The 13,165-nt window shown below is 36.6% G+C and overlaps 1 non-coding gene across 1 annotated transcript; it reads right to left on the bottom strand.

Moving 5' to 3' along the window:
• Nucleotides 1-4,624: 4,624 nt before the first annotated feature.
• LOC113187432 (U6 spliceosomal RNA) lies at nucleotides 4,625-4,731 on the bottom strand. The gene has a single exon (XR_003301417.1). It is a non-coding gene; the product is annotated as a U6 spliceosomal RNA (small nuclear RNA).
• Nucleotides 4,732-13,165: the final 8,434 nt, after the last annotated feature.

The raw sequence follows: 13,165 nt of genomic DNA, 5'->3' as shown, positions 1-13,165 counted from the left end.
TCACAGTTTTGTTCACAATGTCTAAGAGCCAAAATACTGAAAACTGTCAGCAGCCTGCCTCTGTCACTAGCATACCTGAAGTTGAAGTGTGTAAGCAGACAGTAATGAGACTCTTTGTCTAATAAAAAAATATCTCAGAATCTACCATTAAGATTTGTTAGGCTTTATGATTAAAATGTATGGGTCATGTTTCTTATTATCAGGTACATTGTTGCCTTTCTATTAAATTCAAGATTCCTTCAATCTCTTTAGAGTATTATGTCAGCAGCAATGCAAAATTGCAAGTTCTTTTCTAGACATCATTAATGAAGTAAAAAAAAAAAAGGACATTGTAGTAAATTTTTCCTCACTCTTTTTCTCTGCTCTCATTGGTACTTCATTCAATGATATATTGAGCATAGTGCATTACCAGATAGAGCAGAGCTTCTCAAAATCTGGTCCCTTGTCCAGGGACTCATAGCAAAATGTTACCTTTGGATAGTCAAATCTCAGGCCCCATGGCAAACCAACAATATTAAAAAATTGTGAAGCTTGACAATGTGTGTTTTTACAAGCCACCCAGGCAGGACAAACCACCATCCAGGCAATTCTGATGTGTGCTCACATTTGGGGACTTCCAGACTAAGCTATCACAAGAGCCTCAGGGCATCATGACCCTCCAGAGCTGATTATCTCCAGGATAATCAAACTCCATGCACCTTTGTTGATTATCTCCAGAAGCAAGAGTTCACTAACTTCAAAGTAGCTCATTGAACCTTTGGAAACTTCTTGGAAATATTAGAAAACTTCTTTATCTGAAGCCCCAAATCATTAAAATCTAAGTAAGGAACTAGTAATTACAGTTTTATTTCTAAGGTGCTTAGTATAAAATAATATGTTCTGAATTCTAGTTGAAAATTATTACCAAATTCTTAATTTTGTGAAAAAATTTTTTTCTCTTTCAAAGTCATTCTCTTATTACTCAAAATTCTTTTAAAAATGTATCAGAAATTCATTGTGTTGATTTACAAGTAAATCTGGATTCTCATCATTAGTACCTATGTGCTTTAGATAACCACCACCCTAGTTCCTGAAAATTGTGAAAGGAGCACAACTTTAATGTTCAGGTAACGTTAATGTACTATCCATTTGAATTCTCAATGTATTCACAAAGGCATTATAAGTGTATGAGATAATAGGCATGCTAAAATACTCAGAGACCATCATGCAATATATACCTGTATTCAAACATTACATTGAACTCTATAAATATGTAATATTACTGTGTCTCAGTAAATAACCAAATGAACAGAGCTGTTGACTGAATGAGGATTTATCATTATTGTGTTTAGTTCTTGAGAGTAGCTGGATGCTCTTTCTCAGTTTCTCTATCCGTTCTTGACTTCACTTCCTTACTTTCTCTCTTTTTCATCTAAGTACAGTTTTTTTTTTTTATCTTCCACTGCCAAAAAAAAAATAATAATCTACTTGCCGATAATGTAAATTTCAAAATCTCTCTTTTGCATTTTAGGGAAATATTAAGTCATTTTTATAAAATCTTACCATTTCCAAGAGTTTTCTTACAGCTATATATCAGTCTGCATTTATGCTTGGTTATTTTGGCATAATGTCTTTTAAAAATTATAGAGAAATTCTAATGCCTGCTATAGTATGAATGGGTCTTGAATACATTACACTAAATAAAATTATGACGGGCCAAACTACATGTGTGTTGACCAGACAAACTCCATTTTACCCGGAGACTCCATTTCATATAAGAAATGTTTCTCCCCTGTGAAAACCCCGCCTATGTAACCCACCTACTGCTAATCACACCCTGTATGGCAATGCATGAGGGCTAAAAAATGTTTCTGTTATTCTTATACAATGTGATCTTAAGAAGTGGTTTTATAAGTTGATCTCTTTTTAATTCCCATTTTTCTTGGGAAGTGCACTATACCCTGAACTAGGTCATTCTGACCCACTTTCTACCTTGCTATGTATTTTTATTGGTGCATTATAGTTGTACACAATGGGAGGATTCATAGATATTCAAACATAAACACAATGTGACAATGTGATTTGGCCAATATCACTCCCCTGTGTTTCCCCTTGCTCCCTTCCCCTGATCCTTTCCTCTTCTCTACTAATCTCCCTTGGATTTTCATGAGGTTCCCCCACCAACTTTCTTTTCCACTTTTTTCTTTTTATTTCAATTTATTTATTTATTCTAATTTGTTATAGATGACAGCAGAATGCATTTCAATTCATAGTACACATATGGAGCCCAAATTTTCATTTTTCTGATTGTACACAAAGAATCACACCATTCATGTCATCATACACATACTTAGGGTAATGATGTCCACTTCATTCCACCATCTTTCCTATGCCCATGCCCCTTTCTTGCCCTCGCTCTCCATTTCCTTATCCAAAGTTCCTCCATTCCTCCCATGCTTTCCCTACCCTATTATGGAACAGCGTCCACATATCAGAGAAAACATTAGGACTTATATTTGGGGTTTGGCTTACTTCACTTAGCATGATATTTTCAAACTCCATCCATTTACCTGCAAATGGCATGATTTTATTCTCTTTTAATACTGAGTAATATTCCATTTTGTGTGTGTGTGTGTATGTATCACAATTTCTTTATCCATTTATCTATTGAAGGGCATCTAGCTTGGTTTCACAATTTAGCTGTTGTGAATTGTGCTGCTATAAACATTGATATGGCTGTGTCACTGTAGTATGCTGGTTTTAAGTTCTTTGGGTATAAACCAAGGCATAGGATAGCTGGGACAAATGGTGGTTCCATTCCAAGTTTTCCAAGGTATCTCCATACTGCTTTCCATATTGGGTTGCACCAATTTGTAGTCCCACCACCAATGTATGAATGTGTTTTTTTTCCCGCTACATACTCTCCAACACTTATTGTTGCTTGTATTCTTAACTACTGTCATTCTAACTGGAGTGAGATGAAATCTTGGAGTAGTTTTGATTTGCATTTCTCTAATTCCTAGAGATGTTGAACAGTTTTTCATGTATTTGTTGATCAATTGTATATCACCCTCTGAGTTCCTTAGCCCATTTATTGATTGAGTTATTTGGGTTTTGTTGTTTGTTTGTTTGTTTGTTTTCTGGTGTTAAGCTCTTTGAGTTTTTTGTATATCCTAGAGATTAGTGCTCCATCTGATGGACATGTGGTAAAAAATTTGTTCCCATTCTATAGGCTCTCTCTTCACCTCACTGATTGTTTTTTTTTTTTTTTTCTGAGAAGAAGCTTTTCAGTTGAATCCCATTTATTGATTCTTTATTTTATTTTTTGTACTATAGGAGTCTTGTTAAGAAAGTCAAGGCCTGATTTGACATAATGAAGATTTGGGCCTACTTTTTCATCCATTAGGCACAGGGTCTCTGGTCTAATTCCTAGGACCTTGGTCTACCTTGTGTTGAGTTTTGTGCATCATGAGAGATAGTGGCTTTAATTTCATTTTGATATATATATGGATTTCCAGTTTTCCCAGCACCATTTATTGAAGAGGATATCTTTTCCCCAATATATGTTTTTGGTACCTTTGTCTAGTATGAGATAACTATATGTATGTGTGTTTGTCTCTGTGTCCTCTATTCTGTACCATTGGCCTACTAGTCTATTTTGGTGTCAATACCATGCTGGTTTGTTATTATTGCTCTGTAGTATAGCTTAAGGTTTGGTATAGTGATGCTACCTGATTCACTCTTTTTTCTCAAGATTGCTTTAGCTATTCTGGATCTCTTATTTTTCCAGATGAATTTTATGATTGCTTTTTCTATTTCTATGAGGAATTTTATTGGGATTTTGATCTGTATTGTATTGAATGAATCTGTATAGTTCTTTGGGTAGTATGGTCATTTTGACAATATTAATTCTGTTTATACAAAAACAAGGGAGATATTCTTTAATTTATTTCTTTAGTGTTCTGTACTTTTCATTATAGAGATCTTTTACCTCTTTTATTGATTTTATTTTATTTGTTTTGAGGCTATTGCATATGGGATAGTTTTCCTAGGCTATCTTTCAGAGGATTTGTCATTGATGTACAGAAATGCCTTTGAACTACCGGTGTTGATAAAAATTCTGCTTCTTTGCTGAATTAATTTATTAGTTCTCGAAGTTGCCTGGTAGAATTTTTTGGATCATGTTGGTATAGAATCATGTCATCAGCAAATAGTGAAAGTTTGAGTTCTTCTTTTCCTATCCATATCCCTTTAATTTCTTTCATTTGTCTAATTGCTCTGGATAGAGTTTCAAAAACTATGTTAAACACAAGTGGTGAAAGATGTCTTGTTCCAGTTTTTAGAGGGAATGCTTTCCAATTTTCTCAATGTAGGATGATGTTGGCCTTGGGTTTAGCATAGATAGCCTTTATGATATTGAGACATGTTCCTATTATCCCTAGATTTTCCTAGTGTTTTGAACATGAATGGGTACTGTATTTTGTTGAATGCTTTTTTCTGCATCAGTTGAGATGAGCATATGATTCTTATCTTTAAGTCTATTGATGTGATGAATTACATTTATTGATTTTCATATATTGAACCTATCTTGCATCCGTGGGATGAACACCACTTGATCATTCTGCATTATCTTTTTAATATGTTTAAAAATATGGAATGCTTCATGAAGTTGTATGTCATCCTTGCTCAGGGACCATGCTAATATTCTCTTTATTGTTCCAATTTTAGTATATGTGCTGCTGAAATGAGTACCTTGCTATGGTTTTGACTAACCGGTAGCTTGCAGTTTTTGACTATAAAAATGTACCCTATCTTCTGCAAAAGGTCAAAAGTTGCACAGGTGACTTGCCTGCTGCCCTTCTGACCCATAGCAGCAAATAAAGTTTCACATCTTGCTTCAATACTCACCCAGTAATTTATTTCAAACATGCCACAACACAATAAGGTGGTCACAGAAAGGGCAAGTATTGTGCGAGACCACTTGTATGAGGAACTTAGAATAGTCAAGTTCATAGAGACACAAGTAGGACAGTGGTTGCGAGAGGACTAAGGAAAAGAAATGGAAACAATATTTAATGGGTACAGTTTTTGTGAGGGAAGATGAGCAAATACTTTTTCTATATTACCAGGTCTGAATTGGCAGACTATCTACTGCAGAGTTACTTCCCCACGTTTTTTTATCTTATTTTGAAAGAGCGTCTGGCTTAGTTGTTGAGGCAGGGTTTGAACTTGCAATTCTCCTGTCTCAGGCTTCCTCCTTGCTGGGACTGTAGGCATGCACAACCAAGTGAGAGATGAACTGTGGTGATTGTTACCCAACAAAGTGAATGTGTTTAATGTCACTGGACTATATACTTTTAAAAAAGTTAAGATGTGAATTTTTTCTTATTTTAAAAATATTTACCATAATTTAAAAAATGTCTACAGAATAAAATATTGTTCACTTATTTGAAAGAAAACTCTTGAGAAACATACTCAAAATGAACATCAGCTATGGGGGAGTCTCTGCTTTCAAAGTAGAAAATGGTATCAGATATTTTATACAATTATCCCAAACTGACTAGAATGAATAAAAAGCAAGTCAGCATAGCTTCCTTCAAAAGTTTCTGTAACAAATGTTCAGTGGACCTAATAAATCCACAGGGTAAGTGACACCGAAAGAGACAATAATTTTAGGAATTTATCCTAGATTATAGCTTGTCTTTCACTAAGTGTAAATACTATTATATGAGAAGTATTGGGCTTTGATCAAAAGTCTTCTTATGTAAAAGTCAGCTTTTCATCACAGTAACCCAAAAAAAAAATGGCAAGAACATCTTAGAGGAGGAAAACTTTATTTGGGGCTCATGACTTCAGAGGTTCAGTCCATGGTCAGCCCACTTCATTGCTCTGGACACAATCTAAGGCAAAATATGATCACCAAAGGGTGTTATGGAAAAAATCTGATTAGCTCATGCAGGAAAGAGAGAGAGAGAGAGAGAGAGAGAGAGAGAGAGAGAGAGAGAGAGAATATGCTACATAAGTCACCAGAGACAAGATAATATCCTAAAACCATGCCCCCAGTTACCCACCTCCTCCAGCCATGCCTCAGCTGCCCACAGTTTTCACCCAATAATCCATTTAAATTATTAACCCATTAAATGGATTAATCAGTTCCTATAATAACACCTTTTGGGGGTACATCTCATATCCAAACCATTTTTTTTTCAGCTGGCACACACACTGTCTCCTATATGACCCAATTCCAGTTTGCCCTGTTGAGAAAACATACCATCTTGAGTTCCTGCCAAGCCAATGGGTTGTTGCTCATATAAGTCATTGTTTTTAAGCATTTCAATTAGCATTCCTCTTGTCTGTTGTACTACTAAGAAAAACTATTTTAAAAACTGAAATAATGAAGTTTGGAAAAATTTAACTTATATCAAAAGCTTGAGGATAAATAATTGTTTCACTGGTTGGCAAAGAATACAAATCAATATGAAAGGCAAAAAATGTTCTAAGAATAAAAGTATATAAAAATTTAAACAGATGATTAAGTTTAGAACTTTTTGAAAATCCAAGAATGAGTGGGCCCCATAGAAGGCAGGTAGCCAACAAATTGACAAGTCTGCTCAGAGACTGGCATGTGGTCATATCACTCCCTTTGCATGAGTTATATTTTTTTCACCAAGATTGTATTCTTCTGTCTATGAAAACATTTTTACATGTAAGAATACAAGGAGTTATGAATATAAAAAAGTATTTCTATAAGCAAGATAAATGGAAGTCATTTAAATATTTACTTTTTGGATAGACTATTTCACAGTCCTTATTTGGAAGACTAGAAAGGGACAGGCTCTCTCTCTCCTTTGACCAAGTTTGAATCTGATTTCTCTGAGTCTTCTCTAATTAGACCTGATCTTAGACATCTCTTTTTGTCCCTGTTGAGGCCAATGTGAGCAAGAATTTTGTTCCGTACATTTAGCAAATATAGCCCACAGTTGGTAACTGACCACCTTGTCTTCCCTTCAGCACAAGTTCTATTGACTTAGTCTAGGAAAAATTATCCTACTCTGATCCACCCTGCTGTTTTCTAGTAGACATTTTTCATCCCTTTTGCATCAGTTTATCATTGGCTGCAAATTCCCACTTGTCTTTATGTGAAGACTTGAACTCTCTCCTCCAGGGCTACACCCCATTGTAATCATCCCTATAAGAAAGTCTGTCTTACCCTTTTTAAAATAAATTTTTCTTAGTTATAACTAAATACAATACCTTTATTTTATTTATTTATTTTTATGTGATGCTGAGGGATCGAACCCAGAACCTCGCACATACTAGGTGAGCGCTCTACCAATGAGCCACATTCCTGGCCCCTGTTTTACCTTTATTTATTTGTTTGTTTCTACCAGAGAATGAACCCAGGTCTGCTTAACCACTGAAGCCCATCCCCAAAAATTATTATTATTTTTTTTTTTATTTTGAGATACAGTCTTGCTACGTTGCTTAGGGCTTCACTAATTTGCTGAGGCTGGCTTTGAACTTGCAATCCTTCTGCCTCAGTTTCCCAAGCTGCTGGGATTACAGGCATGTGCCACCATGTCTGGCTTGTCTTACCATCTTTCATAAGCATCATTCATGCCAAACATGCCAACTTTGACTTGGTAATGGTAGAAATAAAAACAAGTCTGGTGAGAAGGCATGAAGGCAAGATTTCTTAATAGGACCTCTCTTAAGAGAAGGAGGAAGCAGCACTAAGCAGTGTCAGGCTGGTTCCTAGAATTAAAGAGAGAGAGAGTAAAGAGAGAGAGAGAGAGAGAGAGAGAGAGAGAGAGAGAGTTAGTTTTATTGATGTGGAAAAGTTGTTCTCAAGGGGAACAAAGGTTTTGGAATGCTAATTGATTCAGGTATTGTTCAAAGATCTTTTCTTTTCCTATGCCTGTACTTTAGCCCTATGGAAAGGTCAGTCAGTCATCCTGACCGGCCACTGTTAGTTATTCATATCGATACTGCATCCTGTATAAACATGTCTACCTTTTGATAGGGATGAGTTGCTGTTGCTGTTAAGAGAACACAAATGTGGGAAATGTTCAGAGAACACACATCCTGGCAACCTGGATAGGGTTAAGTTTATCATTGAGCCCCCAGACTCTCACCGAGTCCACACAATTGAGAACTGTGTCTTAACTCCTGGCTGATTCATTGGAGACTCATTGGTGAATCCAACTCCTGCACCCGTGGCCTAGGTAATGGTCCCTTGAGGTCAGAGAAGGACATATTTTGCTTCTTCAGCTTCTGCATACATAAGTTCTGAAGCTGGGTGGGATTTCCACGCCTCTCTAGAAAAGTGCCACTTCCCTGGTGGCTCTTTGATTGCAGTGGAATTGTGTGAATCCCCTTACTCCTAGGCCTGGCTCTGGCCTGGAAAATTTTCCTATCTCCTTGTTCCTGAGAATGATTCCTCAACTACCTGAGAAGCCAGGGTTTTGGGGCTCTTTTGTTTTGATTGGGAATCCACTCTACAGTAACTCGGCTGATCATTTTCCTAACACTTGTAAGAGTCTCTGTTCTCTTTACTTGATCTTGATTCCTCCACTGTAGCATCTCAACCAACTGAAATCCTCTTCTAGGGCCTCTGCTGATATAGGCTTCCCCAGCCCCATCCACTTCGTTTGTTGCCAGAGGATTTTATCAAGGGCCTCACAGCCTCCCTGAGACCTCTCCTTTCCCACTGCTTTCTCTCCTCCTGCCTTCTCTTACCACCTGTAATCTTCCTTCAGTTCACTGAAACAGTTGACATGCCCCCTTCCACCCCCACCTCCTCGACCTCTGTCCACCCCTGACAGACCCTTCTCATCCTATTGCAGCTACTCAGTTTCCTCAGTCACTAGAACTTTAGCCCTCTGATTCTGTCAGAAAAGCTCAGGGGGCTGAACGACTCCCAAAATTATCTACCTGAAGCTAAAAAGTACAAAAAATAAATTTAAAAAAAGTTGAATTGGAAGCAGACTGAATCAGACTGGATCCTCTATCTACTCATTCTTGTTTGCCTTCCATAAGACATTTATTAAGTTTGTCCCAGTGTGCTGGCATATAAGTCCTAAAGTCTTTGGAATTGCTGAAATTTTTTATATATATCTTTTTTTTTTTTTTTTTTTTGGTATGTCATTGAGTTGACTAAAGCCTGGCAGCCTCTAGAGGGCTCCAAGATAGAAACTGGTCATCGAATGGAACAAGTCCAGATTAGCGATTTGGAGCTTTCAGTCCCACTCCCTAATCTCCCAGGAGGGGAGAGGGGCTGAAGATGAAGTTGACCACCAATGGTAAACAATCATGACTGTATAATGAAATTACCCCAAAGAATAGGACTCAGAGGGCTTCTGCATATCTGAACACAAGGAGGTTCCTAGCTGGTAGTGTGACACCCTCAAAGTACAACCCACTCAGTCAGAAGCACAGGTAAAACAACCTGGGGCTTCCAATTGGCATCTGAAATGGGGAGGAGGTGGTCTTGGGAACTGGGTCCTCAACATGTTGGATCTGATGCTATTTCCAGGTAGATAGTGTCAGAAGGGAACTGGCATTGTGGATACCCAGCTGGTACCCATGCTGAAGTCTGCTTGCTTCTGGTGGAAGAAGTTCTTCATACCTTTTGACATCAACAGTAGCCTCCCTTGTTGACAGTGGTGTGAGACAGAAGGAAAACAGACACTTTGTTCTTTCCAACATACAGTAGGTCTTACTGTCAAGTTCACTCTGTATAATTTTTCTTCTATTTATCCCCACCTGCCTATTGTTTATAAATCCTAACCTGTTCTTCTGTTCATGCCAGTCTCTTTCCACCATAATACCCCATCACTTCTGTCTCAACACCTATTATGTTGGCTTCCCCTTGAATTAAGTCTGCCTTATAACTTTAGCAAATGCCATTGAGTAGGTTTTTCTTTAATAGAAATCATCATTTAGTTTACATTTCATATGCTTTTTTATTGAAAAGATAAAGCAAATCTCTTTGTAAATCAGTTTCAATTGCAACACTATAAAATGGAACATGTGTACATTGAAAATAATTTTTAAAAATCAAGAATTGATTAAAAACTACTTACTGATGCAGTGAGACTTGAATTTGTTTTGAAAAAAAAATTAAAAGCACAATCCCCGAATAGGATGTTATTTTCTTAGAATTACAGATGCCTGTGCTTTTAATCTTTTAGGGCTCTGTCTATTAATTCTCATAACTTCTGTCAGACCTCCAGTGACCACTGGAGTTCCCTCTGCTCTGAGTTCCTGTGGAATGTGTGTAGTCAGAGGCTTCCTAACAGCAATAGTGATCCCAGCTCAGAGCAGACATGAAAGGTATGTAGTGAAAAGAACCACATATACCAGAGTGTGCACTTTCTATGCTGAGAAGCAGGAGAGGCTGTACCTCCCCACAGGGCAGGCCACCCACTGTGATAGTTAGGTCTATTCTGCAACATCATTTTACAGAGCTCATTCTTACACAGATTTTCTGTGCTTGTGCACTACCTTGGCTAGCACATTTTTTCCCAGATCTTATTAAATGTTGTTAAATGTCTCCTTTGGGTAGCAATTTACATGAAGTTTAATTTTTGTGAGTTTATTATTGTACAACCTTAGAAGGGCTTTATTTCTTCTTCTTCTTCATGTGCTAGTCTTGAATGTGTAAAATGTTCATAAGTCCATTGTGCATGAAATCCATTTTCCCATTACCAATATCCTTTTACCAATTCTGGAACTTTTGTTCCTGCTTTGGGTGACTGCCCCCTGCACTGTTAAGCCTGCCTAACTGATAATGCACCCCTATTCCCACAAACTTGCTCCAACTGCTGTCCTCTCTCTGCTCTGCCACATCTTTCCCCAACCAGACCAGCCCTCCAGCACTTTCTATCTTTGTAGTTGGTAATTGACACAGTATCCACAGAACTGCCTACGTCGAAAAGCTTTGCCATTTTCCAGTCTTCTCTCTCTAAACAGACACTGAATCATTTCTGAAGTGCGATAATTTGTTCTTCCTTAACTGATGAACCATATTCCATTCTCATAATTCAGGTCCTAAAAAATCCCCTTACTACATTGTGAAAAGCCTGCAAAAAAGAAAATGGTGATCATTTGCATGAGCATCACCAGGAAAATGAGTTTAGGAAAACATGCAACTTAGCCTATCTTCATGCCTTGCTCAATAATGAATGAATTAGTAACTCATCCAATTTGGACCATAGACTTAAATGTGAAAGGCAAATCAATGATTTGTCTAAGAAAGTAAAAGAAGACATTTTCATCCTAGATCTTAAATCAGACTAAAAAACAACTCTTTGCAATAAACCCCATTAAAATTAAGAAACTGTGATATTTTAAAGATATCATGAGAGTTAGGAAAAGCAAATAATAGCTTGACAGTATATATTTGCAACATGTCTCTAAGCAATTATGCCCAGATTATATCTCAAAATCAATAAGAAAAAGACAAACCATTTTTAAAGTAAAGCTTTGAATAGGCAGTGTTTTAGAGGACATATTTGCAATATATCCCCAGCAATTCGCCTCATACAATCTCAAAATCAATAAAAACATAAATAGCCAATTATTATTTTTAAGTTGAGGAAAGGTTTGAATAGGCACAGTACAAAATAAGGGGATATCAAATAGTCCGGTAAGTACAAGAAAAGCTGTTTGGCATTGTAATTTACCAGGGAAATGTAAACTAAACCCTGAAGAGAAATGAGATACTGCTACTTCTCAACCACAATTTTTAAGGCTCATAACATTATCAATACTAATTGTTGACAAGAATACTGAATTTTCTGACATGGCTGGTGATGTATAAATTGATCAAATGCTTTAATATAAATTGATCAAATGCTTTAATAAAGCCACCATGAAACTGAATCACGTCATACTGAACCATAGTTCCTGGATTACGTTCCTGTGAGCTTAAACCAAAAACTTGTTGGCCATATTTACTGAAGCTAACTAGCTTCTGACTCTATAACCTAATAATTTTATTCCTAGGTTTATGCCCCCAGATAAATACATACACATATACATCCAAAGATGTACACCAAAAAAATGTTTGTTGCATATTTATCGATAGTAATTCCAAGATGAAGTAATCAAATTGTCCACAAAGAGAAAAATGGATTTAAAATTATAGTATACAATTAAACTTTATACAACAGAAAGAACCACTCCTATATGCAACAGGATGGATGACTCTCACAAACATAATATGCAACAAAGGAAGCTAGACATCAAATAATACATATTAGAATATTACATTTATACTACTTTCAGATCAGATGTAAAATATAGATCTCTAAGGGCTGGAGAATTTCTACACCTCAAACTGAAAACAGAAGCATTAGTATGTTTATATGTAAAATGCCAAAATGCTATGCATTGAGATTTCCATACTCAGTTGACCTACACACGTAAGTTATAGCTCTATATCTAAATAAATAATAATTTTAAAAACCTTTCCTGTCTAACTGCCCATTCTGTCACCCAAGAAGTCTAACATGGCAATCTTATCTTGCTTACCCCTTGTGTGTCTGCCTTTGACTATTCTCTTTTGTTTTTCAGATAGAAACTTTGCATGAACTGTTCTCTGTCTACATTTTCATAGCATCCTCAACTTCATTCCCCTCAAAACCTGTATTCTGCTCTATTAAAGTGATTGCTGGTCCTTTTCTTTTTCTTGAATTCTGTGTATTTTCCACAGTACTTTAATTCTAGAAAATCCTTAACCTTTTTTTCCAACTGAAAAGGTCTATTCAAGCTTGAATTCAGCTCAGAGCTATTCTTTTCTAGATAGTCTTCTGATCACCTTCTCTCACCACATTATAATTATTTCTGTAAGTGCACATCTTACATAATCTGTGGTGTTTTGTGATTTTCCATCTATCGTATAGCATGGATCATAGTACCCTGTGACTACTCAATGTTTTGTGTTCTTGTCGTGCTTTTTAATCTCTCTGTCCACAAACACTTTCACATGACGAGGCACTTGATGGGCATGCAATAAATGTTAACATATAGTATATAATGAGATATGAGATAACAGACAATTGAATAAACGACTGAATAGCTGTCTAACCTATTTCTCCATCTTTTATCTCTCCCTTCTCCGACTTACTTCATATAGCTCTTGAGGCTAAGTTTCTTAACTCTGTTATCAGTCATGAGCATA

This window comes from Urocitellus parryii, chromosome 7, assembly GCF_045843805.1.
Source record: "Urocitellus parryii isolate mUroPar1 chromosome 7, mUroPar1.hap1, whole genome shotgun sequence".
NCBI lineage: Eukaryota > Metazoa > Chordata > Mammalia > Rodentia > Sciuridae > Urocitellus > Urocitellus parryii.
This window is presented reverse-complemented; position numbering and strand designations above follow the sequence as displayed.